The 27,030-nt window shown below is 43.3% G+C and overlaps 1 protein-coding gene across 7 annotated transcripts in view; it reads right to left on the bottom strand.

Moving 5' to 3' along the window:
• The window catches only part of RUSC2 (RUN and SH3 domain containing 2), a 63,625-nt gene that overhangs the window by 19,473 nt on the left and 17,122 nt on the right, over positions 1–27,030 (bottom strand). For 2 of the 7 annotated variants that reach the window (XM_018052127.1, XM_018052125.1), the window contains exon 1: positions 1,810–2,352. The exons of 2 other annotated variants lie outside the window; for them this stretch is intronic. The gene's annotated coding sequence lies outside the window, so the exon portion shown is untranslated. Of the gene's footprint in view, positions 1–1,809; positions 2,353–16,978; positions 17,684–18,403; positions 18,549–27,030 lie in introns of those variants that run through there. 3 more of the 7 variants (XM_018052126.1, XM_018052128.1, XM_018052130.1) reach the window with 3 other exon arrangements.

Genomic DNA, 27,030 nt, shown 5'->3' with positions numbered 1-27,030 from the left:
GTGATTGACATACAGCATCTCTAATTCTACTATAATCCTTTAAAGTAGATATAATCATCCCCACTTTACAGAGGAGAAAACTGAAGCTTAGTAAGTGTAAACAGTTTGCCATAATTATATGGCTGAGATGGATGCAAACCCAGGTCTGCTCAATTCTTAATACTTTCCACTACAACTGCCTCTCAGAAAATGATCAGGGTCACACCCTCTTCCTAAAGTCCCTGCATTTACCCTGCTACCAACGCAGACACGTCCTACTTTTTCCTGGATAGGCTCACACTCCAGCTTCTACTTGAAAGTGAAAGTGTTAGTGGCTCAGTCGTGTCTCACTCTGCAACCACATGGACTGTAGCCTGCCAGGCTTCTCTGTCCATGGAATTCTCCAGGCAAGAATACTGGAGTGGGTTGCCATTTCCTTCTCCAGGGGGTCTTCCTGACCCAGGGATCTAACCCAGGTCTCCTGCATTGCAGCTAGACTCTTTACCATCTGAGCCACCGGGACGCACAGTTTCCATTTACAGTTTGTATTTACCCACTTTACTAGTCTCTGAACCCACAGTCCCTTTTTCATATTAATGCCCCAGGCTCTAATAACACTTTAATCCTACCTCCTGCTCCAGTTTCCAGCTCACATCTCCCTGTCCCACTCACAGTCCTCAATGCCCTTTTCCCTTGCACCATAGTTCACATTCCTAGATGCTTCCTGGGAACTAACACCTTCCCACAATTTCCCAATGTATTGCCCTACCCAATCACATTTTGCACATGGAACTACTGACTCCTAATAGTGTATGTTTTTGAATCCTCCACCCAGGTGATCAATGGAGAGGGAAATTTCAAGAATTCTTTCTATCTTCTCAGCAATAGAATTCTAGGTAATTCTGGGCAGGAAGAAGTTTTAAACTCCAGAGAAAGGTCTCCCTTGTCTTTGGCCATCAGCATCTTTCTGCCAGTCATAGAGCCCCTTCCCTCGTTTTTGGCCTCCTGAAGGAAGAGGGGAAGATAGTGATACTCATTGTTATTCTCCAGCAATCTGACCTTGACTTGAGGTCTGATGGGGAGCCTCAGTAGGACTGCTAAGCCTTTTCCTGTCCAGGTTCTCTCTTGGACAGGACTGAAGGGGGGAGAGCAGGAGGGTGGATTTGGGTGTATCAACTTATCCTTAGGTCTGTTCCTGTTAGAAATTTAAGCCTGTATAAGAAGGCCAATGATAACAGGCCAGGTGTCCTAGGCATTATATCCTCTCTCTCGCTATAATGTGGAGCCTCCTGATCAACATTCTTTCTTACTCCATCCTCATCTGTAGTCTTGTGGCTTCTGCAGCACCAGAAGACGTGGTATGTGTGTCTGTGTGCATGTATGTATGTGCACGGAGGGACAAGATGGGCTCGATGCTTCCCTTCCCAGTGCCTGCTCGTGAAGGCTGAGTGGATCCCTGCAGGTCTCCATCATGAACTTACAGGAGCTGTACGGGTGTCTCTTCCCATTAAGCCTTTGTGTCTAGCTCTGACTCCCTCCCTCCTGACCCACACTATAGCAGCTTCATTAGAAATGCTCAGAAAGGGAGAAGGGGATCTTCTCGACAAAATAGCATCAGCCCCAGCCTCTGTTCTTCCCACCTCTGCACCACAGCCCAAAAGTATGCATGGATGAGCTTGTCTAACGTTTGCTCTCCTGCTCGCTTGCTCGCTCGCTCTCTCTCCCTCTCGGAAAGACAAAGCCAGTCCTCAGAAGCCAGGGCCCAAATGTGCTGATCAGTTATTCTAGCGTCCCTGTCCTGCCCCTCCCCCCAGCTCCTCTGAGCCATACCTCTGTAAGGTGCCTTAGCTGAATCCCGAGATTTCTGTTCCGCGGCACTCCGACCAAGCTCTATCTTGACAGTTGGAGCTGAGGCACTGTTCCACAGGCCCGCACAGGGGCAAGTGGGCTGATTTCCTAAGAGCTGATTTCTGCTAATACAATGGCATCGTTGCTAATGCAGGGAGGCTGCGCAATCCCAGCCCAGTATCCTTGCCGCTGCCGCTGGTGCTGCGGTGACGTTGCTGCTCCGGGAAGGGGGGAAGGGAAAGGAACAGGCAGGCCCACAGTGCAGCCGCTCAGCCGCCCTCCCTGTCAGTCCCTGAGGGCCCTCTAGCCTGGGGAAGGGGGAGGGTAGAGACGGCAGTCAGCCTCAGAGGGCAGGCAGCGCTGCAAGGCGAGAACTCTCCCAGCGGCAAAGAGAAGCCTAGTGAGCTGGGCCCGGCTCCACTCTCATTCCTAGGAGTCTCAGGGAAAAGGTCTGGGAGGAGGCTGGGAGCTTCCTTCCTTCCTCAGGCCCCTCCTTTCAGATCTCAGCCAGAAAACCTCTCCCTCCTCTTTTCACCCACTCTGAATGACTCCTTGTTTTCTAGCCTTTTCCTTTCACTGGGATTCCAGACTAGCCTCAGGGTGGAGCAGCCAGCGGGGAGGGGGTTCCTGCAGGCCCCGAGGGAGGCTGTGGGCAGCAGTCATCATTCCACCAGCAGTAACACCAAGTTCCTAGACTTGACACTAGGCTATCTAGGGTGTGCCTCTTCAGAGAAATGGGATCTGAATCAGGAAAAAAAAAGAGAGAGACTGGGCCATTGGTAGGCTTCTATACAACTAGTGGTAGTGAGCCTTAGGATCAAGTTGGCTGCAGGCCCCTTCCTGCCACAGGGTCCAGTTCAGCTCCCTGGATCTTCAGAAGGTCTGCTGGTGTGGCTGGAGCAGAATCCTTCTGCCTCTCACCTGCATCAGTTTTTGGTTAGTGCTGAGCAGGGGCCAGCCGGGCCTGCGGGGAGGTGGTGTCCATTTGGTCAGGCCAGGGAGAAGGAAGTCTATTTTCCTGGAGAAAGGAAGGCTAAGAGAGAGGAGTGGTTTCCCCCAGGCCAGAGAGAGACCTCAATTCCTTCTGAAGCCCTACAGAGCCCTCCACCGCTTCCCTACTCCACCCTTGTCAGCTTCTGGGCCAGTTCTGTGGGAATCAGGAAACAGTGGAGAAGCCACAGCCGGAGCCAGGCGCCCTGTGAGCAGCAGCGTGTCTCTGGCCAGTTCGTGCCAGGGCCGCCCACGGGCATCCCCGAACAGGGACAGTCTCAAGCTGGGCTTGGCCCTCAAGCACTAGCCGTCACAGGGCTCCTTCCAATATGGACCACTATCTGGACTCCACAGCCAAGCCCTTGGATTTTCAGGCCCTAAAAAGAAGGCTTAGGTCTACTGGCCAAGACCACGTCAGCCACCACTCAGGATCCAGAAGAGATGTCCTTTCTTGCCCTTTATTGTTGCTTCTATTCCCTATGAGGAGAATCAAGTGCCCACTGATGTTATGCTGAGATGAGCTGAGTTAGAGAGAAGTGGCTAAAGACCCCCCAAACCCATCTCCAACCTTGACCTGTTTGAGGGGCCATGGCCTCATGATCCTACAAAGCAGAAAAAAGGAGAGAGGGAGGCTGCTGTTCATAAAACTAGCCATGAGTGGTCCCCTCTGGGATGTTGGAAGGTATCATCACTTTGCTTCCCTCTCCCCGAGCTGGAACAGACCTCAAAGGAGGCTGGATAAGCAGCCGTAGACAGGGGCTAAGTCAATCTCAACCAGTGCTTAGAGCTGCAGTTAGAGCTCTGGACCCAGGGTCTTTGTCCCTGAAATTTCTGTGAGGCTAAGCTGTGCACTGGAAAGCTACTTACTCTGGAAGTGTTTCCAGTTGCCTACAGCAGGTAGCTTAACTTACTTCACCACATCACAGACTACATCATCACCTACTTTCCACCAACTACTGCCAAAGATCTATAGGGCTTTGATGAGAAGATCAATTTTTTTTTCTGACTAGAAACAAACTATAAATGCCATCACATTATGAACCACAATGCCTCCTAACTAGTCTTCTCACCTGCAATTTACTTCCTACTTAGTACTGCCAGATTTATTACCCTGAAGTCTTATCTTTATTCAGCATTCACTCCTGCCGCTTTTAGTGGTATCCAATTCCTAGAGAATCAAGTTCAAACTCCTCACTCTGGCTTTCAAGTTCCCTCCATCTTGTCTGTCTACTGACTTTCTATCCAACCTTACTTTCCATCCTCCATTCATGTAGTCCTTCAAACCTGTTTTATAAGCTCTGTCCACTCAGCTGTCTTTGTTCAGATTCTCCTGCCTGTTACACTTGACTCAACCTACAAGGAATTATCCAGAACCTACAAGGCCCAGATCAACTCCTGCATCACGTCTTCACTGATCACCCTGAAGCCAGAAGTGATCTTTGTCTACTGAACTGTGGTTGCAGATTGTTGATTTTACAGACAAGAAAAAAATCCCACAAAAGCCAGGGGGTCAATACGGGCTGCCAATTTCTTGTACTGCCAAGTAAGATCATTAAAACAATAACAACAACAACAAAAACCCTTATGTTAATTATTTTCATCATTTCATCAAAAAAACATAGTCATTATTTTTCTCATTTCATTGTATACTGATGCAAACTTCATTGGAAACTAATATCAGTTCGTGAGAGGTTTTAATCAAGTAAATCACTTGTTACTTGACATGATTATGCTCCTTTTTTGCATATCCGCTTTAATGGCTCTTTTAGATAGCAAAGTCCAAGATATACTCCTCTTTGTATTCCCAATATCCAGAGTTTAAGATAGTATCATTTTTTATTTTGTGTTTCCTGTAATACTAGCAGTGTTTACATTGTAGAAGGTGGTGAGTCAAAGTCTTGTAGAATTAGAGTAGTCCAAAAAGAATGAGAGTGTAAATGAAAGTACGTGGTGGGCAGATCTGACTCAAAAGACTGACAGAGAAGACCCCTGCTGTTCATATGGGGGGGTGGGGAAGGTCTATTAAAAGAAAGCTTAGCAAAAAAGGAATAACCCTTCATAATCTTTCTTGAGTTACATAATGCATTCTTAGACATGATACCACAAGTACAAATGACAAAGGAAAAGATAGATAAGTTGGACTTCATAAAGGTTTAAAATTTTTGTGCTTTAAAGAACACAATCAAGATAGTGAAAAGAAAAAAAAAGGGGGGGAGACAACTCAAAGAATGGAAGAAAACATTTGCAAATCGTATATCTGATAAGGGACTTCTATCCAGAATACATAAAGTACTTTTATAACTCAACAAAAGATATATAACCCAATTTAAACATGGGCAAAGGATCTGAGCAGACATTCTCTAAAGGAGACAAACAGTTAATAAGCACAAGAAGAGATACCGAATATCAGCAGTTATTAGGGAAGTGCAAATCAAAAGTAAAATGAGATACCACTTCTTCCTACTAGAAAGGATAAATAAAAAAGACAGACAATAACAAATGATGATGATGTGGAGAAATTAGAACCCTCATATGCTGCTGGGAGGATTGTACAATAGATAGTTCAATCACTTTGGAAACCAGTCTGGTAGTTCCTCAAAACATTAAACACAGAATTACCATATGACCCAGAAATTCTACTCCTAGATATATACCCTAAAGGAATGAAAACATATCTATCTTCACACAACAGCTTATATATGAATGTTCCTAGCAGCATTATTTCGGAGAAGGCAACGGCAACCCACTCCAGTACTCTTGCCTGGAAAATCCCATGGATGGAGGAGCCTGGTAGGCTGCAGTCCATGGGGTCGCGAAGTCAGACACGACTGAGCAACTTCACTTTCACTTTTCACTTTCATGCATTGGAGAAGGAAATGGCAACCCACGCCAGTGTTCTTGCCTGGAGAATCCCAGGGACGGGGGACCCTGGTGGGCTGCCATCTATGGGGTCGCACAGAGTCGGACACGACTGAAGCGACTTAGCAGCAGCAGTAGCAGCAGCATTATTTATAGTAGCCAAAAAGTAGGAACAACCCAATATCCAGTAACAGATGAATGGATTAAATTAAATGTGGTAAATTCATAAAATGTAATATTATTTGGTAATAAAAAGTAATGAAGCAGTGAAACATGCTACAATGTAGATGAACCTTGAAAACATGCTAAGTGGAAGATGCCAGACACTAAAGGCCATGTATTGTTTGACTTCATTTCACCAGGGAAGCCCTTTTCATATGAAACGCCCAGACTAGGCAAATCTATGGAGATGAAAAGTAGATTACTGGAGTGGTTTCCAGGGACTTGGGAAAAGGGAAAACGGCAAGTGATTGTTATCGGGTATGGGATTTTTAGGGGGGATGATGCAAAGTTCTAAAATCAGGTTATGGTGGTGGGTTGCCATGCCCTCCTCCAGGGGATCTTCCCAGTCCAGGGACTGGACTCAGGCAGATTCTTTACCATCTGAGCCACCAGGGAAGCAACTGAATAGTATACTTTAAATGATGAAACAGATATCCGTTATGTCTCAACAAAGCTGTTAAAAAAAGAAGCTGCAGCAGTGAACAATGCTGTTTAACACCACAGAGGCAGAAGTCTTTACAGGCTCAGTAACTGGGTGGGCGTAGGGGTGGCAGGAACTCAGGTGCACTAGAAAATAGAGGGTATCACTGCCATGTCAACCCAAGGATCTCAGACAATTCCCTCTTCCATCTGTTTTTTTTTTCAATACCAAAATTCTTAGAAGGATGGACTATGTTATCTTTCTCCTTAATTATTTCTTAAACAATCAGAAGACTGTCTTCTTTTTATTAATAGCTGAACTGTCTAAAAGCAGTTCTAACTTTTAAGCTCATAATATTTAAATTGCCTGACACTTATCCACCCTCTCCTATTGAAACCCTCTTTTTCCTTTGGCTTCCTAGTTTTTCTTCTTAGATCATTCTTTCTTCATTGTTTAATACCACAATACCTGACCTATATTTAAATATAGATTCACAGCTGGGCTCAGACCTGAAATCTTTTCAACCTGAGAAGTGTTTAGCCCTTCCCAGTATTCTATTGATTTCCAAATCTTCATTCTTCCTGAATTTCCAGAATCAAATCTCCAATAGCCCATTAGGTACTTCTTACTCCCTCAAATGGAGGGACTTCCCCTAGTGATCTAATGGTTAAGACTGTGAGCTTCCACGGCAAGGGGCGTGGGTTAGATTTTTGGTTGGGGAACTTAGATCTTCCACTCAGCGTGGTGTGGCCCCCCAAACAAAAACCAACCAACCAATCAAAACAAACAAACAAACAACAAATTGATTTTTCTATTTCAAATCAGCTTTCTTTAAACTACCATTATACAAAATTGAGCTTTTCAAATCCTAAAAGATGATCCTAAGTTCTGCACTCAATATGCCAGCAAATTTGGAAATCTCAGCAGTGGCCACAGGACCAGAAAAGGTCAGTTTTCATTCCAATCCCAAAGAAAGGCAATGTCAAAGAATGTTGAAACTACCGCATAATTGCACTCATCTCACATGCTAGCAAAGTAATGCTCAAAATTCTCCAAGCCAGGCTTCAACAGTATGTGAACTGTGAACTTTCAGATATTCAAGCTGGATTTAGAAAAGGAAGAGGAACCAGAGATCAAACTGCCAATATCCACTGGATGATCGAAAAAGCAAGAGAAGACCAGAAAAACATATACTTCTGCCTTATTGATTATGCCAAAGTTTTTGACTGTGTAGATCACAACAAACTGTGGAAAATTCTTCAAGAGATGGGACTACCAGACCACCTTATCTGCCTCCTGAGAAATCTGTATGCAGGTCAAGAAGCAACAGTTAGAACTGGACATGGAACAACAGACTGGTTCCAAATCGGGAAAGGAGTATGTCAAGGCTGTATATTGTCACCCTGCTTATTTTACTTATATGCAGAGTACATCATGAGAAACGCTGGACTGGATGAAGCACAAGCTGGAATCAAGATGGCCAGGAGAAATATCAATATCCTCAGATATGCAGATGACACCACCCTTATGGCAGAAAGCGAAGAAGAACTAAAGAGGCTCTTGATGAAAGTGAAAGAGAAGAGTGAAAAAGCCGACTTAAAACTCAACATTCAGCAAACTAAGATCATGGCATCCGGTCCCACCACTTCATGGCAAATAGATGGGGAAACAATGGAAACAGTGACAGACTATTTTTGGGGGCTCCAAAATCACTGCAGATGGTGACTGCAGCCATAAAATTAAAAGATGCTTGTTCCTTGGAAAAAAAGCTATGATCAACATAGACAACATATTAAAAAGCAGAGACATTACTTTGTCCACAAAGGCCCATCTAGTCAAAGCTATGGTTTTTCCAGTAGTCATGCATGGATGTGAGAGTTGGACTATAAAGAAAGCTGAGCACTGAAGAACTGATGCTTTTGAACTGTGGTGTTGGAGAAGACTCTTGAGAGTCCCTTGGACTGCAAGGAGATCCAACCAGTCAATCCTAAAGGAAATCAGTCCTGAATGTTTATCAGAAAGAATGATGCTGAAGCTGAAACTGCAATACTTTGGATACCTGATGTGAAGGACTAACTCCTTGGAAAAGACCCTGATGCTGGGAAAGACTGCAGGCAGGAGAAGGGGGCAACAGAGGATGAGATGGTTGGATGGCATCACTGACTCAATGGACATGAGTTTGAGCAAACTCTGGGAGATAGTGAAGGACAGGGAAGCATGCTGCAGTACATGGGGTTGCAGTGTCAAACACGACTAAATGACTGAACAAGACTGTAGCCTGCCAGGCTCCTCCGTCCATGGGATTTCCCAGGTAAGAATACTGGGGTGGAATACCATTTCCTTCTCCAGGGGATCTTCCTCACCCAAGGGTTGAACCTGCATTTCCTACTTGGCAAGCAGATTCTTTACCACTGAGCCACTCGGGAAGCCAACATGCTAAGCATGTACATTGTCTCATTTTATACATATAACCACTCTCTAAGATAAGTATTATTATCTCTATTTTATGGATGAGAAATCTGAGGCTCAAGAATATTAAATGACCTTCCTAAGGTAACCTGGTCAGTTTGAGCAAACTCTCGGAGATGCTGAAGGACAGGGAAGCCTGGCATGCTGTAGTCCATGGGCACGACTTAGCAATTGGACAACAACAACAAAAGGTAACTCGGTCAGTAATGTCTGATCTGGCCAGACACAGAACCGTCTGACTCCAAAGTCAGTGTTCTTAACTACTTGTTACACTGACTTTTGAGTTCCCGTCACGACTTCTATCATCCGAGTTCAGACCTGCAGGCACCCCTCCTCTGAATTATCATACAGTCTTCTAATCAGTTTTCTTGCTTTCATTCTGGCTCTTTCCTCCCAGCTATCCTATATACTGACACAAGACTAATTTCCCCAAAGTACTGCCTCAATATTGGTACCCTCACCTTACTACTAAAAAGTTGTTAGTGGCTCCCCACTGCCTACAGGATAATCCAAATTCCTTAATGCGGTATTCAAAGTACCTTCCCACTTATCCAACCATGTTCCATCAGATGACAAATTTATTCTGAATTTTGGCTCACTCCACTGGGAAGATATCTGGAATGCTCTACTTTCCTTGCCTTTGTTTCTTTTTAAAGGATCTAGCTCAAATTCTACCATGTCTGGAAGTTTTTCTTTATCATGAAAGTCTTTATTCTGAACTTTTTCAATATCAACTGTCTGCACAACTCATTTGGTACCAAGTCTTGGCCATTTTATTTTGTTATTTATCTCTTGATGACAGCACACGTTTGAAGAGTGGGATTGTCTTATATCTTGATAAGTAATTCTGAGCCTAGAGTCTTGGCACTCAGTAAGGCACCACTGATGTTTGCTTGGTAAAGCGACTGAATGGCAAGCCCAGTGGGCTAGTTGGACTCAAGTCAGCTTTCAGAAGGTTAGCTTAGCCTGAGAATAGCTTTTTTTTTTTTTTTAACTTTTCAAGTCGTTTCTTTTATTCATTTATTTATTTTTAAATTTTCATTGGAGTATAGTTGCTTTACAATGTTGTGTTAGTTTCTGCTGTACAGCAAAGTGAATCAGTTATATGTATATATGTATCCCCTCTCTTTTAGAGTTCCTTCCCATTTAGGTCACCACAGAGCATTAAGTAGAGTTCCCTGTGCTATATGGTAGGTTTTCATTAGTTTATCTATTCTATACATGTGTATATATGTTGATCCCAGTCTCCCAATTCATCCCACCTCCCCTTCCCCCTCTTAGTGTCCATATGTTTGCTCTCTGCATCTGTGTCTCCATCTCTACCTTGTAAACAGGTTATCCGCACCATTTTTCTAGATCCCACATATATTAGTTAATCTACAATATTTGTTTTTCTGACTTACTTCACTCTGTATGACAGTCTCCTGCTTGCTTGCTTGCTTGCTGATTCGCGTCAGTCGCGTCCAACTCTGTGCAACCCCATAGACGGCAGCTCAACAGGCTCCTCTGTCCCTGGGATTCTCCAGGCAAAAATACTAGAGTGGGTTGTCATTTCTTTCTCCAATGAATGAAAGTGAAAAGTGAAAGTGAAATCGCTCAGCCGTGTCAGACTCTTAGCGACCCCATGGACTATAGCCTACCAGGCTCCTCCATCCATGGAATTCTCCAGGCAAGAGCACTGGAGTGGGGTGCCATTGCCTTCTCCAATGACAGTCTCTAGCTCCCATCCATGTCTCTGCAAATGGCACAATTTCATTCCTTTTTTATGGCGGAATAATACTCCATTGTATATACGTACCACATCTGCCCTATCCATTCCTCTGCTGATGGATGTTTAGGCTGTTTCCAGGTCCTGGCTATTACATGTATCTTTCAGAATTACGGTTTTCTCCAGGGCTATGCCCAGGAGTGGGGTTGCTGGGTCATATGGTAGTCCTTTTTTTAGTTTTTTAAGGAACTTTCAAACTGTTCTCCATAGTGGCTGTATCAATACACATTCCCATCAACAGTGTAAGAGGGTTTCCTTTTCTGCACACCCTCACTGACATTTCTTGTTTGTAAGAGAATAGCATATTTGATTGATAAGAGGCAAGGAAGGAAGGAAGATGAAAACCAAAAAGTTAAGCCTTAGCAAAGTGCTTAGTAAATAAATCTTCAAGGCCAAGATCTCTCTTAACCCCTCATTTCTTTCCATTTTCATACCAAGGATGGAAAGGATGACTGAGCAGCCATGTCTTCAGTCAGTACTTCACTACCGTTTATTTCCACAGTCATGATCCTAGAGTGAAGACTGCAAAGTGAGAGCCTGGTGGTCACATCTTGTATGTCGACAGATTTTATGTGGTTTGCACAAGCATTTCTACTGTGGTCAGAATGGCAAGCCTTGGACAACTAGAAAGGCAAGGGATAGCTAAACCCAAGTTAGTCTGAGACCCTTGAAGCAAGCTCATGTGATCCAGGGTTGATGGTTCCTCCAAACTTTTGAAGAAAAATATCTCCAACTTAAGTCGACAGGATTCTCAAAATTAAGGATTATGGAAAAATTAATTTGCATCAAAGATCACAAATATACATGGAAACAAGATACTATGAATGAATAACAGAAAACAACAAATAATAGATTTAAATTGCATGAACTTCAAATATTAAGAACATCTGAGACAGAACACAAATCAGCTATGGGTAAAATGCTTTAAATCAAGGATAAATTCTCACAGGTAAGCAGTTAGTAAGAGATTATTAGAAAGATCCAGGGGAGGTGAAAATAAAACATATTTGAATATAATCATTGGCTGCTGAGCATTCTTATGCCTGGACCAGGCTATGTTATAGGGACTTGCCAGGTGAAAAAAAGGATATGGAGGCTCAGGGGAGATAAACATCTTGTTGTAGATCTGAATGGCAGCCTATTCAAAACACTATGTGAAAATGATCTATAAATTATAAACATTTTACAGAAATGTAATGCATTGTTGTTACTCTTTAAAAATATCAGCATCCATTGAAGATTTTACCTAAATTATTAATAGTTATTTACTGTGATGGTTGAAAAATGATGATTTTCTTTCTCCTACATTTATTAGCTGGCATTCCAATATGAGAAAGATTTCCTGTTTCCTTCCTATTAATTTTTTTGGTATCTGTATAGATTCTTGGCTTTTTAAAAAACATTCAGTGGGTCATAATCTCTTGCTGGGTATTATTGATTTTGATGGTCATTATCTCAGATTTGGCACTATTTGGCTTTTTCTGTGTGAAGATTTTTATTGTTGTGTACAAACTTTTTAAACTTAATCATTAAAAAAATTTTTTAAAAATTATTTAGCTGCATCAGGTCTTAGTTGTGGCATGTGGGCTTAGTTGGCCCGCAGCATGTGGAACCTGATTTTCTTGACCAGGAATCACATTTGCATCTCCTGCATTGGAAGGTAGATTCTTAACCATTGGACCACCAGGGAAGTCCCCAAATTAACTATTTATTTTTGGAATAATTTTTAGAAAAGTAACAAAGATAGTTAGGAGTGTATCCCTATGTCTTTTCAACCAGCACCCCCTAATGTCACCATCTTATATAGTCATGGTGCATTTGCCAAAACAAGGAAATCAACACTAAGTACAGTATTACTATCTGAAGTTGCAGATTGTGAGGATTTTGCCAGTTGTCCCACTAACGTTCTTTTTTTTTTTTCTATTTGGCTTTTAAAAAACTATATATATATATACACACATATATAAAAACTATATATATATACACATATAAAACCTATATATATACACACACACATATATGTATATACACATGTATATAACTTTTATAAAATGTAAATTGTTTTAAAACAAAATAAAGCCCTCCTTCTCCCTTTCAAAAGACAGGTAGATATATACTGGAAGCTATAGATAAACAGTTTTGGACAGTGTTTTAAGTATAGTTCAGCAAATAAAAAGATCTGTATTTCCCATAATCAATACGTCAAGTGGTTTTGGAAACTATCAGGCAGGTAACTTTCAGTGAAAGTAGTACTGAAAAACAGATAAGACAATGCGATCTGAATACATTTCTGTCCCTAGCCTTTCCCAATCGCTCTGCTTACTTTTCACCTCAGGACACTTTTCTTTGGACATTAGCAAGAAGTACTTGCCTGTGTTGACCTAGTCAGGTATCCTCTACACCAGAAACCATCTATGTTAGGCAACTCCTTTTGGCCATGTTTTTGCCTCAGACTGCATGAGTGATTCCAATAGGAAAGGTCAGAAGTACCCAAATCATACTGAATAAAAATAAACCACGATTTACCATATACTCTTTTCTCAGAGGGAGAAGCATCCCAAGGCCATGAATTAACATCATCTCAAGAGTCAATCAATCAATCAAATAAGTCATAAGTATCCACTGTACACACTTCTGCTGTGTACAAAGCACTGGGCTGGGTGTTTAGGGGTAAGAGCTCAACTTGAGGGGCTCATAATTTTGTTAAAATCATTGCCAACATGCCTCTGTGGATGGCTAGGGAAGCAAGAAAGATGTTTCAGGATGTAAGATAAGGGTCAGAGCAGTGGTTTCAAACTTTTAAGCCCCAATACATTGAACAACTCTGGTTGAAGCAGGGAGGGCCTAAAGCCCCATATACGCCACCTCCCTCTTTCCACTTCAGAGGGGCCCCCCAAAGGCACTTCCAGGGGACCCTAGGGCTCAGATGAAAAAATTCTGAAAATCTCTGGGCAAAGGCAAGACTGAGCATGGTTGGTCGGGATCGGGGAAATGGGGAGTGAAACAAAAACTGAGAGAAATCATCTTTTTTACTTCATGACTCTCAAATCATATATGCTTGGAAAATGATGTCAATTAACTGCATCAGCAGCAGACTTACTTCACAGTACAGAAAATAACTTTCTAAGTTGTTGGGAGGCAGCGTGAGGAACTCCGCCCATGGCAAAGGTCATGAGGAAGGAAGCTTGGCATACACAAAGGCGTGATCAAGCCACAGGAAACCCCCTGTTCCCGAGAATCTACCCCCAAAACCAGAGTACTTTACGGGGGGCTCTCCCCCATAACCATTTCTCTCAGAGAAGGAGTTAACTTGCAGCTCCAGTTAATAAAAATTCCTGGGCGTGACAAGAGTGTTTCAACTTAAGAACTCTGAAGGTTCTCTGGCCTGCCTGATCAGGCTCATCCGGCCGCATGTGATTGTTTACAGCCTCCCAACTGTGAGAGGCACGGGATGTTTTAAAACTTTCTAAATACAGACTCTTTTGAGAAGTTAGAAGATCATTAGTATAGTATTAGTGGGTCGATTAGGAACTATATTGGTGAAGGGTTTTTTCATTTGTCGTGCCAATAATTATTGCTAATTCCCTGCCCTGGGTGTGACAAGGATGTCTCAGGTCAAACTTCTCTGCTGACAGACTAGCTCGTGTTACAACCTCTCAACCATAAACAGCACAGTTTGGAGTATTAGCATAGGGCTTTTTTCATTGATGAGTCAATGATTGCCATCAGGCCTCCGTATCCTTAGGCACCTGGGAATATATTAATCAATGTATTTGGAATATAGAAAAGGAAATATAGTAGTTTTTGATGTTAGCAATACTAGACTTTTGAGTTAATGAATCTTCTCGTTTGTTATAGATCACTGTACTTTGTTATAAATCACTATAAATCACTATGCTATGTAAAAATGTAACTTTATCACTATCTTAAGATAAAATAGATCTTAAGGGAAACATTGGTGAAGGGTTTACATTTGTTGAGCCAATATTTGCTGCTAAATCTCCATATTCCTCCCCTTATAATGAATATAACTAGCATATAGGAGAAATAAGTATTAACCTTTAAGATAAATCATGTTAAACCTTAGGTTAAGTAAATTCCTTTCTTGATTGTAACTCACTACACCCTCACCCTATAGGAATGCAACTTTATTTGGAGGATGGCGCCTGATTTAAGAAAAAATCACCCCTGGAAAAATAAGTTTTCTGGTTAACTGACCAGTATCAGAAACGGCCATAAAATGTCAGCAGACCTCATGGCTAGAAGATGATGAAACTCATAAGACCTTTGTATAATTTTATATGAAGCACCTGATTGTGACAAGGGTCAGGTCTGCTGACCCCCACGTGACTCTGTATTCATCCCTATGTATAACAAAAAGGTATATAAACAAACCTGAAAAATAAAGAAATCGGATCAGTTTCTGGAAAGACTGATTCCCCCGTGTCATTTCTTTCTCGCTCCCCATTTTCCTGGCTGTATTCCCATCTGAAATGTGGGTACTCACCAAGCCTGCTAATTCTGCCTGGGCTTCTGAGATCGGACCGGGGAGGCCTCAGTGTCTCCTCTCCTTTGGGAGAATGGAAAGACGCCTGTGGCCTTCGTAGGTGGTGATTAGTATTCCATGTAAACCAGTTATTTAGCCTCTTTTCTCCATTAATTCTCCTACTACACAATCTGTTTCTAACCTCCCTCTATATCTGTAATTAAATAAGTTTTTTCCAGGACACCAACTCTGTCCCCACCTTCGAATTACCCTGGATCCACCGGGGCTGGACCCCGGTACTAAGTGAATTCGGAAAAATCAGTTTGTGTAATTACCCCCATGCCTACTAAGGTTCTATGTCTTTATAGGCCATGAGATTTGATGTACACTGAATTTCCTCTAAGATAAGTACTTCACACTGAAATGTGTGAGAGATGCTGAAAGAATTTGGAGATTTAAGAATTGGTGGTAATAGTGATGCCTGCAGTCTCTGGGCTGAGTTGCAAGGAAGGATAAACAGGCTGTTAGCTGCCTGAGAGCACCAGGCTGTGACATCAGGAGTCCGATTCCACAAATGGAACAGCAGCCAATGCCCAGGAGCACGGCTGTCTTTCCTCCAGGTTGTGTGTAGCTGCTCCGAGCTGAGAAGGCCACTGTTCTGAACTGGCATTAAGTTATTTTGGACTCCAAGTGAGGCCAGCCAGTGTGCTGGGTGTGTGCTGGAAGCGGCCTAGCCTGAAAGGCTGTCCCAGACACACCCAGCTGCTTCCTTATCAGGCCTCCCTAATGTACAGTCTTCTTTCGAAGCACAGAACTTGCTTTGCGTTTGGCTTCTAAAATATGTTACAGAAAGGTTCAGCTAAAAGTCTACCCCCCCAAAATCAAATAGATTCTAGAAGAGGCCTGATTCTGAAGTACAACAGAATGGGCTCTTTCCTAGGACTACCTGGTGTGGGTTTATCTCCTTTCCCCCAAGTCTTATTATTGTTCAGTTGCTAAGTCATGTCTGACTCTTTGTGACCTCATGGACTGCAGGATGCCAGGCTTCCCTGTCCTTCACTATCTCCCGAAATTTATGTCCATTGAGTTAGTGTTGCTATCTAACCATCTCATCCTCTGCAGCCCTCTTTTCCTTTTGTCTTCAATCATTCCCAGCATTAGGGTCTTCTCCAATGAGTTGGCTCTTCGCATTAGGTGGCCAAAAAGTCTATCTCCTCCCTTATGATCTGGAAATATGTAGGCACCTTTAGTGGAACCAAAAATCACAGACAGAATATGTTGGGGTGAAACCCCCAACAAGCTCCAAGCCTTTTACATCTCAGGCTCAGTTATGAGGAAAGTGCAGCACTAGGAATTATACCCAAGAAAAGAATAATCCAGAAGCCACCGATCCTCATGGAGCTGTAAAGGGTCTCTCCTTTATTCCATAGAAATACCATGATAATCAACTCAGCTTTGTTCCAGTTTCTCCTTCTGCTCAAATGGGATTACACCTAGAAAAATATTCTCTTCCAGTAATCCAGCCAGCAAGTGCATGCCCTTCTCCATTAGATCAATCATTTGATTCCCTTCTTAGCTCAACTCTTAGCACCTGTTTGGAGGCAGGAGGCTAAATCAGATAACTTCTTAAGGTACCTTTCAACTCTAATTATAAATTAAGCTAAATTAAAACCTTGGGCCCAAGGGAAGGTCCCTATGCAGTGTGCTAATAAACGTCTTCCCTCTCAACATAAATATATGGATATACACACACAGAGAAAGACACACAAAGAAACACACACACACACACACACCCCTATACTTCCAAGTGCCTGGCTTCTAACTGCCACAGTTAGAAGTCTCTAAGGACTGAGAACTTGCTGTAAATCTGCCTCTTTTGAGGATGTAGGTTAGGGAGAGAGCGGAGGACTACCGAGAATTAGGAGTCAATTCCTACCTTGACAGGTTGAGTTCTTCAGACGGAGGGGGTGGAGGATGCAGCAGTGCATAAACAGACAGAGAGAGAGCCTCCTAACACTTGGTGCAGGAGAGCAGCAAGGAGCAGGAAACCACCAGGACAGAGACAGTGAACCAGGGGTGAGTGCTCAAAGGTCTAGCGTGGGCCGCTCTACTTGGAGGATAGCTCTCAAGTGTATATTTGCAGAAGCAAGTTAGCTGGGACAAAAAAGGCCCTATGCTGCTCCACTGTTCAGTGTGGTCGACCCTTTGCTCTTCCTTTGGCTGCTCCTTTTGGCTTCTAGCCTCTAGGAAGCAAAGCCAGAATGTTTTCTGCTTCCCCTCCCCCAAGGCAGTGGACTGAGTCGTGCGGGGCGGGTAAGCTGCTATCCAATCAAACTCTCGAAAGCTGTAAATAAAAGGCCACATATGCACAGTGAAGTAGGCTATGAGAAGAATCTAGATTGAATTACCACAAGCCAGTTGTGGAGCCAGGGTGGGGGAGGCAGGAGAAAGAGGAGAGAGACGCCTAGCTGCCCTTCAAGGAAATATTTAAATTCAAGCACACTCCACCCTCAGCAGGACTGCTAGAAACCATCAAAGCCTTGCTTCCCGGGAAACTGTGTTCCAGTCTCACCCCAGTCTCAGCAGAGGGATCACAGTCCCTGAGACACCTCAGTCAAGTCAAAAGCCTTTTCCCAGATGTGACTTACTTTCCAATAGACTTGAAATGACAGTCTCCAAGTCCAGCTCCCAATGCCTGGTAAAAGCAGGCAGCAGTGAAGACCATTCCTGTGTACCCAACACTGTATTTGCTTTGGTTATAAGACTAAAGTGAGAGCAAACTGACATTTACTTTAAAACCTTTTAAAGCAGGTGGCAAGAATCTTGCCTGGGCCCAGAATATTCAGGACCCTAGGTTCTGTAATGATTCAGAGCATGGATTTTGGCATGGACAGGTTTGGATTCAAATTGGACACTCTTCCTGCCAGCTGTGGGCTTCGGGAAGTTACTCAACTTCACTAAACTTCAGCTTCCTCATTTGCAAAACTATCATGATATTTTCCCTCAAGGGCTTGAGGGAGAATTGAGTAAGATATTACGTGTAAGTGCCTGACACAAGGTGAGCGCACAGGCATGGTTACTATTATTATTAGAGCTTTGTCAGATGACCAGTGGAGTCCTTACCTCTCTCTTTCCTTTCCCAATTTCCCAGAAAACCTAAAGGCTCCAGACCTAGGGAACTGGCAGGACAAAACCTCTTCAAAAGAGCCAAAGGAACTGAAAAGAGTAATTTTTTTTTTTCCCTCCCCTGCACTAGGACTGAATTAGTAAGCCTGTGCCCATTACACTCTAGACTCACCGGCCACCCCTAGGAACCTAAGGCTCTCCCAAACCAAAGATACTAATCCATCTCTAGTGTTACCTGTTGTGGGGCATGTTCCCAGACTGATGGTGCTTCTCCAGGGCCCCCAGATCAGATTCCAGTAGATGTAGGAAAGAAACAGTCTGATCCCAAGTTGGCAGGATAGGTCCGGCCAGGCTGTTGTCTGCCCATCACAGCTGCCTGTGAGGCCTATGGGTTAATAATAGCAACTCTGATGCCAATGGATTAAGACAGCACTGTAGGAGGTGTTTATTTTTACACTCTGGCGTCAGTATCAAGTTCTACTGGTTACTGCCCAAATCTAGGGCAGCTTCCTGCTACAAGAGTGGCCTCAGTCTTCTCCAGGATGCTGAGTTGCATTCTGGAGGAAATGAGCCTTGTTGAAAACAGTTTAGTACTAACAGGGACAGGGAAGGGGAAAAGGAACAAACAGAGCTGTCATAGGTCCAGCTGTCTGGTCCCAAATCTCTGGTACCAGGTGGACCTCAATTGAGAGCTGTTGTTCACAGCATCCTCCTGAGTCAGGAAGGCCCTGGACAAGGGACCTAATATGTTATTTACATTGTTTTGGAAGGCTGGGTGTATGTGTGCATGCATGCGCGTGCAGGCACGCGCACACGCACACACGCACACGCACACACACACACACACACACACACACACACTGGTTGCACTGAAATGATCTGAATAAAATTAAGGAAAGACTGTTACTTAACTAAGCAGAAGCTCCGCCTCATCAGTCACAAGTCCCAGATTAGCTCTGTGAGTGCTGACCTTGTGCAAAAAAAGAAAAACCCCACCTGGGAAGGTTTTATAGGATATTTCAAAGAAAGGATGGTTAGGCTGGTCATTATTTGATTTGCACAGCATTTTCAGCAGGTATATTGAATCCCTTGAAAAATCATTTGGCTAGAGCTTCTTTCCTAGAAATGACACAATAGGATAGAAATACCAAGAAACCAGCTCTCATCCGGCCAGGAGTCAGTGCCTAGAAAAATCTTTTGCGAAAGCCTCCTTCTCCCCCAAGGCATAGAGGTGGAGTTCCAGGGACCTTATACTTTGAACACAGAACCTGGGACTCTGTGGATATCCCCGAAAGGCAGTCCTAACACAGATTTCATCTAGTCCCATCTGGCAGACAGGGAGGTGAGGAGGCTGGCAGCTGGACAGCTGATGTAAATAGATGGGTCTGGGCTACTGAAGGGTCCTGTGCACAGCAGACTGCTGTGGAATGACAAAAATGTACCACGTACCAGGTAGGAATGCTGAAGTGCAAAGAAAGCAGCAGCCAAGCGCACAATAACAGTGACTCCATCATCTTCCCGCCTAAGGCTGACTCATAGCCATCGTCAGAGACACAACATAGCAACATCTTGAGGAGTAAGAAGGTAGGCTGGTGAACCACCCATTCAGTACATTTTTTCTCCTGCCATTCAAGGCTTATCTACCTGGTCATCAGAACAACAATGCAGCCTCAGAATCAACCAGATTTGATGACTCAAGATATGTGGTTTGATCTCAGCTCCATCTGGAAGCTACTCATGCCTAGGATAGTGGCAGGATGCCCAGATAGGAACACTGCTTTCATTCTTGGCTTTTTCTCTGACTTGCTGGGTCATCTTGGAGCAGGGTACCTGTCCTCTCCAAGTTCTAGGTTTACCATTTAGAGAAGAAGCTAATTGTATCCACCTTTTGGTGAGATGGCAAGAAAATATTTAAACAATCAAATAATAAGTAGTAAGAATACAACTTGAGATTATCACATAAGTAAAGTAAGTCAGAAAGAGAAAGGCAAATATCATATGATATCACTTATATTGGGAACCTAAAATATGACACACACAAACCTACCTATGAACAGAAACAGAATCACATGTGTAGAGAACAGATCGGTGGTTGCCAAGGGGGTGAGGGGGAGGAGGAATGGAGTAGAAGTTCGGGGTTAGTAGATGTAAGCTTTTATATATAGAATGCATAAACAACAAGGTCCTCCTGTATAGCACAAAGAACTATACTTGATATCCTATGATAACCCATAATGGAAAAGAATATTTAAAAAAGAATATACATATATATGGGCTTCCCTGGTAGCTCAGCTGGTAAAGAATCTGCCTGTAATGCAGGAGACCCTGCTTCGATTCCTGAGTCAGGAAGATCTCCTGGAGAAGGGATAGGCTACCCATTTCAGTATTCTTATGCTTCCCTGGTGGTTCAGATAGTAAAGAATCCACCTCCAGTGTGGGAGACCTGAGTTCGATCCCAGGGTTGGGGAGATTCCCTGGAGGAGGGCATGACAACCCACTCCAGTATTCTTGCCTGGAGAATCCCCATGGACAGAGGAGCCTGGCAGGCCCATGGGGTCGCAAAGAGTCGAACACGACTGAGTGACTAAGCACAGCACAGCACAGCACAGCATACTGTATATAAACACATATGCATATAAACTGAATCGCTTTGTTGAAGAGCAGAAATTAAAACATTGTAAATCAATTATACTTCAATAAAAGATAAGTAGCAAGAAATGTAAATGCTATAAATTCTTTGGACCAAAGTATTTTAAAACTATGACTGTCACTCATGCATATAATAGAGAGGCCTGGTCTTGCATATTTTTCTTCTTCTAGGTCACAGAGGCCATGTTGGGAAGTGAACCTGGCTTGTACTTGGAGGTACAGTTCTTTTCTTTCAGGGATATAATGCCCACCACTGGCTTGAGGAACAGTTGAAACAGTCAGGAATCTGCTTACCTAGATACAAGCTATTAATTTCCACTAATGTGTAATAGAGAAAGTAGAAAAATGCAAACAGAAAGAAATGCCTCTACTCACCCACTTGCTCCATCTAAAGCCCTGATAAAGCAGTGTCAATGAAAGGATATATTCCACTGCTCTGTTAGAACAAAGGCAATAGTGTATTCTAAACCCAATACAAGGCTTCACTCTTTCTGGCCCAGCAATCATTAGTTTGCCAGGTCCCCAGCACTTTTGGAAAGTAGAAATAGAAATTTATTTGTCATTGATGCTGATACCTTTTTTTTCTGCAAGTGCCTACCCTAGGGTTCAAAACAGATTTTCCTGCATCCTCCAGCTTCTGGTGAGCTTTCAGGAAACCCTCCTTTCAGCAAACGCTGTCTGTAAAGGCCCAGACAGTTACTCCTTAGGCTTTGTGGCTGTAAAGTTCTGCCATATACTCCCTTCTTCCTTTTTTAAAAAAACAATTCTTTAAAAATGTAAAAACCATTCTTAGTGTAAATGTAAAAACCATATAAAGTTATTCTGGCATGGACCATAATTTGCTGATTTCTATTCTGGACTTTAAAGGCCTCTCTATTCAAAGTCTGTTTCTCAAAATTCTGACTCTGCTGGGCCTGCCTAGGGATCCTCTTTCCTCTTCCCACATGGTTGTTGCATATATTTCAGAGGCAGCTCCCCTGTAAGGAGCCACTGAGGAATGTGAAGGAAGAATTCTGAGTTTATTTGTATTGGAGCTGACAGACTGGCTAATTCCCTTCATATAAAGTGCTTCAAAAACATCTGTGGAATTTAGCTTATTGCATTACCATTCTGGAGTGAGGACTGAGCCATACACAGCCCCTATCTTTCTGTTCCTAGTTAATAACACTATCCCATGCCTCTACCAGGCCTTTTTCCTTTCTTCTTCTCCTGCTCCTCAGGTTCCAAACCCACACTTGAACTGACCTGGGTCTCAAGCCTTCTCTCTTACCTACCCCTCCCATTTCTATATGTGGTATGGTTGTAGATAGCAAGGGAACTATCGACAGTCGGATCAGTTTGGATATAGTAAATATGGATGAAAGGCATGAGGAGAGAGGTGAGCTTATTTTGAGCAAAGACATAGAGCTGTAAATCTAGGCTCTATTACTAATAGTTAAAATAGCTTTGTAAACAGGGCTTAAACGACTATAAAAGCAACCTAAGGACAATGTGTAAAGAGTCAGGAATTACCAGAGTTATGCTGGAGAAGGGATAGGCTACCCAATTTAGTATTTTTGGGTTTCCCTTGTGGCTCAGCTGGTAAAGAATCTGCCTGCAGTGTGGAAAACTGGGGTTCGATCCCTGGGTTGAGAAGATCCTCTGGAGAAGGGACAGGCTACCCACTCCAGTATTCTGGCCTGGAGAATTCCACAGACTGTATAGTCTATGGGGTCGCAAAGAGTTGGACATGACTGAGCGACTTGCACTTTCACTACCTTACCACACAGCATAGACTGGAAGGGGATGACTTGTAGCTAAAGAATACTACTTACAATGACAGTAGCCATTATTTATTATCTTTGTGATATTTATTATTTCACCTGATGTGAAGAGCTGACTCATTGGAAAGGACCCTGGTGTTGGGAAAGATTGAGGGCATGAGGAGAAGGGATGAGATGGTTGGATGGCATCACTGACTCTATGGACATGAGTTTGAGCAAACTCCAGGAGATAGTGAAGGACAGGGAAGCCTGGCATGCTACAGTTCATGGGGTGGCAAAGAGTCAGACACAACTTAGCGACTAAACAACAACAACAATAATAATCTACCAAGCTACTGCTGTGCGAGATGTTTGCCTAATACTTCATTTGAGAGAAAAAGCAAAAGGTACAGGGCAAATACTTATCTAAGGCAAATCCTAATTCAGTGAAAAGCTATTTGTTATTTTGAAAGATTCAAGTTACATTCAAAATTCTAAAATGCCTCATATCAGCTTGAGGAAATTATGGAAATAAGAACAATTAATATAAGAATATTCTTGAAAGTTGTGCCTGTCTATTTCATGTATAATTTAGAAATATAATGGTCACACCTGAAAAAGGCAGATTTTCTTGAATTTTTGTTTGTCATAAATTAGCAGGCCCCTAAGTTCACAAGCAGACATAAAACTGATGGTTACCTGTATAAGAGTTAAGAATAAAAGAAATACATAAAAAACACAAGACTATATGGCAAGGAAGTATATTATAACTGTTTATATACATTTTCTCTCCTCCTTGATTGCATGTTAAGGACAAAGACGGTCTTATTCATCTTTGCAATCATTTAACCTATCCTGGATGGCATCACTAACTTGATGGACGTGAGTTTGAGTGAACTCCGGGAGTTGGTGATGGACAGGGAGGCCTGGTGTGCTGCGATTCATGGGGTCGCAGGGAGTCGGACACGACTGAGCGACTGAACTGAACCGAACCTAGCCTAGAGTCTGGCACATGGTTTAAAATGTTCACTGAACTGAACTAAAGAGGAACTGAATCTTTACCAAACTAAATTGGGAAAATCTCTTTTTCCAGAGCAGAATTTGGTTCATTACAATTGTGGATGTATTTATACACACTAAGTTCTACTCCTCCCTAGTGGGATGCGGGGTGCTGAGAGGACAAAGCTGGTACAGTGGCTGGCCTTGGAATGTGCAGGGCAAGTATCCCCAGGTATGGCTCCTCTCCTTGCACCCCCACACCGCACTCCCTTCACTGCTAGTAGGAGCTGCAGCATGAAAACCAAAATAGCACATTCCAGCCAGAACGCCCAACAGATGTCCTCTCTGTCTCTTGTCATCCATCCCCGTTGAACCTCTCCAGTCTTCAGCTCTGTTCTGTGAGCTGCTGAGACTCTAGGAAAGAATGCAGGATGTGCCTCAAAAAGTCCAGCACTAGCTGAGGAACTGTTTGTTTTTTTCCTAAAATCGGTCAGTCCATAAAAGTTACATAAGACTCGGCTCTCCTCACTGGGAGCTTTTCCAACTCCAGCTGAAGAGACTCCTCAAGCTGTTTAGAGTTCAGGAAAAGGGTTTGGAATTTCCTGATTGGCTAGCCTCCTATATCGGAGCCATCTCTGGGTAGCAATGGGGAGGTTCCAGCAGAGAACACTGTAACTCTTGTGCTCTCGCTGCCCCTCAACTGTGGCCCCTTTGAGTTCCCCAGGGGACAGGAAATAGCACAATTTGTTTACAGTTAACATCTCAGAACAAAGATGAGCCCCACTACTGAAACCGGAGCCCCACTGCTAAAACCAGTGGCATCAAGTCTTTGAGGCTCCACCCAAAGGAGGCAGAACCTAGGGAGTCTAATTCTAATAGCTCACCCCAGAAGCACAACAAGGCTCTGGGAGGCCTTCCTCCCCTGCTTTGGGCAGATGTATAGAATTTGTTTGTGGCCCTGAGAACCTCAGATGCCAGTCTTGCCCAAGGACTAGATGAATGAGCCAATAAACATTAACCAATCATCTATGAATTTCAAGGCACTAGACTACGTGAACAAAGCAGATCTGGGGCTGGCCTTCATATAGTGCTTATAAGTTCGCCTGGGGAGACTAAACAAACAACTAAATAATTATGACCACACAAACTATGAAGTAGGCCTTTGGAATGTGCTATATTCAAAGGATACACAGTTAATCCATAAAAGCCGTCTCTGTCCATGGAAGGCAGTTAGCATATTTATTAAATCAGGGACCAGTTTATGCTGAATTGGCAACCAAAATTATGTGTTGCCACAAAATCTGGCCTTTCAAGTAGTCACTGCTACTGCTGCTAAGTTGCTTCAGTTGTGTCCGATGCTGTGCGACCCCACAGATGGCAGCCCACCAGGCTCCTCCATCCATGGGATTCTCCAGGCAAGAATGCTGGAGTGGGTTGCTATTGCCCTCTCCCAAGTAGTCACTAGAATCTATCAATAACTTGCTCTCAGTTGAGCCCCATTTTTATTCCCATTTATTCTGCAGGAGTTCAGTCCCTATTTACATCAAACACTTTGTTTAAGGCATAAGAACTCACTTCAACCAAGAAACTGCTGTTCATTTACAATAAAGAAACTGAACTCTGATTTGCTCTCTCCAGCTTTAGGCCAAGCACTTTTGTTTCCTTCTGGTCAACATAGACCTTGACTTGTGCACATGCTTAGTCATGTCCAGCTCTTTGTGACCCCATGGACTGTAGCCTGCCAGGCTCTTCTGTCCATGGAATTTTCCAGGCAAGAATACTGGAGTGGTTGCCATTTACTCCTCCAGGGGATCTTCCAAACCCAGGGATCGAACCCATGTATCTTGTGTCTCCTGAATTGGCAAGCAGATTCTTTACCACTGTGCCACTTGGAAGGGAGCTAAGAAACGGCTGGTATATAACTCTGCTCCTAAGGACTAATTCTGGTGGGATCCAACATTCTCCTGTTGATGGCTGTTTGGCAGCTAGTTGCGATTTTGGTGTTCTTGCAGGAGAAGGTGAGTGCACGTCAGAATGGCCATCATCAAAAAGTCTAAAGGCAAATTATTTGACTCCCCTCACTTTCTTCACCTGTACGTGGGGCTAATAATACCTCCTCTTACAGGGTGCTGGAGGAAGTTAAAAGATATAGAAAACATGTGGAACAGTGATTGGCATTTAGCTCAGATGACACCACCCTTATGGCAGAAAGTGAAGAACTAAAGAGCCTCTTGATGACAGTGAAAGAGGAGAGTGAAAAAGTTGGCTTAATGCTCAACATCTGGAAAACAGATCATGGCATCCGGTCCCATCACTTCATGGCAAATAGATGGGGAAACAGTGGAAACAGTGGCTGACTTTATTTTTCTGGGCTCCAAAATCACTGCAGATGGTGACTGCAGCCATGAAATTAAAAGACGTTAACTCCTTGGAAGGAAAGTTATGTCCAACCTAGACAGAATATTAAAAAGCAGAGACATTACTTTGTCAACAAAGGTCCAACTAGTATGGTTTTTCCAGTGGTCATGTATGGATGTGAGAGTTGGACAATGAAGAAAGCTGAGGGCCAAAAAATTGATGCTTTTGAATTATGGTATTGGAGAAGACTCTTGAGAGCCCCTTGGACTGCAAGGAGATCCAACCAGTCCATCCTAAAGGAGATCAGTCCTGGGTGTTCATTGGAAGGACTGATGTTGAAGCTGAAACTCCAATACTTTGGCCACCTTATGTGAAGAGCTGACTCATTTGAAAAGACCCTGATGCTGGGAAAGATTGAGGGCAGGAGGAGAAGGGGACGACAGAGGATGAGATGGCTGGATGGCATCAACGACTCAATGGACATGGGTTTGGGTGAACTTCAGGAGTTGGTGATGGACAGGGAGGCCTGGCGTGCTGCGGTTCATGGGGTCGCAAAGAGTCGGATACGACTGAGCAACTGAACTGAACTGAACTGAAGGCTCAGTAAATAATTATAATGAATGTGAATCAGGAATGTCTTCTTTCCTTGAATCTAAATCTTTCCCATTGCCTTCTGAGGCTGCACTACTGTTCAATTTACCAATTAACAGCAGAGAATCTAGTCACTGTCATACCCAGTGCCTTTCAACAGGCATGCCACCTCGAAGTCTTTAACCCTCACGGCTCTATTCTTTGTCCCCTAGAAGCTGGAAAGTGACTCAATCCCAGGAAACATCACAAGATAATATACAGAGAAAGTCAGAGTGAATATGCAATTTATCTATGAATCAAGATTTTCCTACCCAATGAATACAGGTACATGACTACCTGAATTATCTGTTAGCAGAAGACAGTAAAGGCGAGTCCTCTACATAACTTAATGGGCTGACAAGATTCTCTTTAAAAGGTCTAATTATTTCCAAATATGTACCCCAGGAGACCCTATCCAAGTCCCATAGCTTCTGCTGTAGAAAAGCGTCTCTAATCTATCCTCTCTTTTAATTCCTAAAATCAG

The sequence above is a fragment of the Capra hircus genome, chromosome 8 (assembly GCF_001704415.2).
Source record: "Capra hircus breed San Clemente chromosome 8, ASM170441v1, whole genome shotgun sequence".
In the NCBI taxonomy this organism is placed as follows: Eukaryota; Metazoa; Chordata; class Mammalia; order Artiodactyla; family Bovidae; genus Capra; species Capra hircus.
This window is presented reverse-complemented; position numbering and strand designations above follow the sequence as displayed.